At 44.4% G+C, this 3,830-nt stretch overlaps 1 long non-coding RNA gene across 1 annotated transcript; it reads left to right on the top strand.

Moving 5' to 3' along the window:
• Window positions 1-1,122: 1,122 nt before the first annotated feature.
• On the top strand, window positions 1,123-3,015 carry LOC142817390 (uncharacterized). Its single transcript, XR_012895205.1, has 2 exons — window positions 1,123-2,080; window positions 2,636-3,015. It is a non-coding gene; the product is annotated as an uncharacterized LOC142817390 (long non-coding RNA).
• The last annotated feature ends 815 nt before the right edge of the window (window positions 3,016-3,830 follow it).

Raw genomic sequence — 3,830 nt, 5'->3', positions numbered from 1 at the left:
CAATATCAGTTTCAACGTATCGCTACAAAAGTTAGCATTAAGCCTACAAATAGAATAATTTTCATTATTACGAACCAGGAAGTCTTGTGAAAGTTTCTTGAGATGCAATTTAAAGTACTTGCGCGTACAAAAGTGAAACGATTCAAACAGTCCACAGAGTCTAATACTAATGACAATTTTTAAACCCCTATTCACACTGCTCAATACGATGGCTCAACTCACATAAACAATGTTTAGTTGAACAAGTACTATGAATTTGCAAGTCGCAATGCTGGAATGAGCGGTAGAAAAGCAAGCTCAGATTCATTCCCGCAATGCTAAATTCAAGAACTGCACGAATGGTTCTCACTGCTTAGTGCCAATTTACACATGCGGATTGTTAAAGAAAGTTCACCTTTTTATGGATTCGTTTATGCCCATTATTATCTCGATTTTGCATCACTATTCTGCAAGTGGTACTACTTCTTTAGGCTTCAGCCTGAAAAACACAATAGTCACTTAGCTTGTGATTGCGTCTGTCCATTTTGTAATCTTTGTTGTAACCGCGTCATTTACCTTTTTCTCTTAGCAGCTTACATGAACGCTGTCAGTTGCACATAAAAGGCTTTTATCAGAATGAGTCTTCCGCGCGAAAATACCATTTTCACCAGAACGCATCAAGGAACGAGTGCGCTGCATGTTTGATTGATAACATGAAGCAGAAAGGAAATCATTCACGAAGTTGCGGTGGCTGCATTCTCAGTGGAGCCAAAAATTCTTGAGGCCAGAGCACTTAGATTTATGTGGATGTTAAAGAAGCACAGGTGGTCAAAATTTTCGGGACCCTCCAATATGGCGTCTCTCGTAGTCATATGGTGGTCTTGGAATGCTAAAGTCCAAAAATTATAATTATTGTTAATGCAGTTTTTGTTTCATTGATGAAAACATGCCAAACCAGTAGTAGATATTCTTTATCAACTATCAACGCGTCGTGCACATCCTCTCGAAATATTTGAAAACCTGAGCGCGTGATATTGCTTTCTTTTTCTGAATAATCATTCAGTCACGTAAACGCATCAGAAAACACGTGACCAGCTGGCGAGATAGCGTGTGAATTAAAGCTGCTCAAGCTAAGCAGTGCAAGGCATTACACCAGATACGCTAGAGGAAGCAGACCCCGTCTGCCTGCGTGTGTATGCACTGCCACGCACCCTCAAGCGAGTTTCTTGTCGAGGTAGTTCTTAACCTTCGCTTCTGACACCGGACAAGCTGAAGGTGTGTCGGAGCTGCACTCTGATATTACTGTGGCTCCCGTTAACGTTGGAAAAGATTCATCGATACAACCAACGTTTTGGCCTCCATTGCAATAAGGTCTCGCCGAGTACATTTGTATAATTTGCGGACTCATCCTTTCACCATAAGGCCCTTTACCTCTCGAAACAGCAATGACGTACATGAGTGTGCTGTGCTCGCACCTTTTGGGCCTGCCAGAAGATCAACTGCAGCGCCTGGATGACGAACGCGGCCTCCCTCTTCCGAAGATTCGAGGCAAGTCGATTCAAAAGGCTGTCAAAAATATTCGTGTACACGTGACGAACATGCCCACCCTGAGAAGGCACCTGGAGACTGTAGCGCACATATACTGTTTTTTGGTGGAGCAGGGTGCGATACAACCTTGGACACTTTATCGTATACCGGAAAGAGGGGACCACGCCCGCCTTGTTGGTGGTGTCCTGGATTCCTTTGTGCGCCGTGGAACGGGATGTTGGACCAAGATGACGCCAACTTTCACGTGCACCTGTTTGGTGACCTCAGACGAGGTGGGACGGATGGTACACAAGGCTAGCTTCTTCTGCGTCTGGAGTGAGCCTTCATGCGTTGCTGTCCACGAACCGCCGCCGGGGCGCTCTCTGGCAGTCAGCCGTGTGCTCTTCCGTATTTTGGGGACTCAGCCGCACTCGTTTCGGTGTGGAACTTATCGAGACTTGAACGAGGCGCACGATGCAGCACGGAGGCTTATCCGGTGATGTTGCATCTGGTCCTGTGTAGGCGTTGCACGGACAACTTCATTTCTTTTCCACCTAACCAGCGGTCTCATTACGTAAGGCATAATTTCGAGCAACTACGTTTTAGTCCTTGTTCGTCATAAGTGTTGAAAAAGCACTAAAAGTATTCTTCGAAAGTGCAGGCGCGTGTCAATACATGTTGATCATGTAAGTGAAGCTACAGCTTGATTTGAGTTGCGGAAGACGGTAATTTAGTGTGGTTAATCGTTTTGAACACTACCTGCGTAGAATTTTTTAGGCACCACTGTTTGAGAACAAATTGCAGCTAATAATATTTTCGCGTACATAGTTTTAGTAAGAATAGGCCCGTTACATTCCTTTAACTATTTTTGTCCAAGTCACTGCTTACAAATAATCAATAGCAATTCCTTGTACAATATATGAAACTTATGTAAAAAGCATCATTACCAATTCACAAGCTTTGATCAGTTCTAGTTTGATAAAATTTGTGGTTGCTTGGTAAGTTGAACAGATTGGATTCAGTAATCATGTTGTTTCGGTAAATTGATTCTTCATTATTCAATAGGTATACTGCATTCAATAGCGTCTAGACTGTAACTGACTAACGGTATTTTTTTTATTTTTTTCAGCATCGTGACGACGTCAGTCGCCGGACATAATCAGGCTCGAGCAATCGGTTTTAATTAACCAGAATGACCCAACCATTTGACCTGGTGGAAAAGTTCGGTGTGTCTGTAGGTTGGCGAATACTGTCCAAGTAGAGACACTTGAGACAAAAAGGCAAATGTCTATACGTGCTTTCGCAAACCCCCTTTTCGATTATTGTTCATCTACACTTCCTTGCAATTCTGTTAACCTGTGCTGCGAAATTCGACTGCTCTTCAAATTGCGTGTGACCTCTGTGATTTGTACAGAGGTCGTGCATCGAATAAAGATTCCACATACCACGTTTTACTCAAGACATGAAACACTTCATGATTCATATCAATAAAGAAAAAATCTTGTGGAATCATTTGCTTTGATGTCTACGATGACTCGTTTGAGACAACCATGCAGACCAGCTGCTGCAGTGATACGTAGAACTAGGTGTTTAGGATCGTCGCGGACAAGGCACGTAAAATGCAGTCCTACGGCTCAGTGTGTGAAGTGCGGGATTACCTAAAGCGCATGAGCGAATGGCTGTTTTTTTTCATATCGCTGTCATAAAATGTCTCTAGAGAGCACCTGTATTTTTTTAAATACCATCCAGATGCTTCCGCTCCAGCCATTCACTACCCTCACTTGTAGCCGTTTCCTGCTCTCGACCACCACCCTGCTATCGCATGTGCTTTGCTTCATGAGGAATATAACCGATTATGTGGTGCTTAACAGATCCGTGGGGTGGCGTCTTTCATTCCTCGTGCTCACCATGGTGGCGGTTGCGCTGGCTCTGCAAAAGATACGGTGTTTTGAGATAGCGTGTCGCCATTCCAGGTGCTATGCGGGAAGCCATGCAATGAGGAAGCATATGCGCCACTGCTTCATGCGCTCACTTTTAGGGTGCTGTCAGGTGATGGCGGCATTGCTTTGAGCCACAAAAAAAGAGCACGAAGGAGCAAACATGACAGACGTGTGATGTGGGGTAAGAAAAAACGTCCATCACATCGCCGAAGGAGAAACCTCGGACGCAGGTGTGAGGCGAGCAGCCCTTCACTACATGTGCCGTCGAATCACGACCACTCCCTGACGTAAGGCTGGCCGACAGCCTCTGTAAAGAAGTGTGCATTTGCAATGACATTGAATTAAATAAAGGAGGCGCTGGTCCAGACAATTGCATCGCGTATA

Source organism: Rhipicephalus microplus, chromosome 5 (genome assembly GCF_043290135.1).
Source record: "Rhipicephalus microplus isolate Deutch F79 chromosome 5, USDA_Rmic, whole genome shotgun sequence".
In the NCBI taxonomy this organism is placed as follows: Eukaryota; Metazoa; Arthropoda; class Arachnida; order Ixodida; family Ixodidae; genus Rhipicephalus; species Rhipicephalus microplus.
Note: the sequence above shows the minus strand (reverse complement) of the source record. Positions and strands in the feature narration are given on the sequence as shown.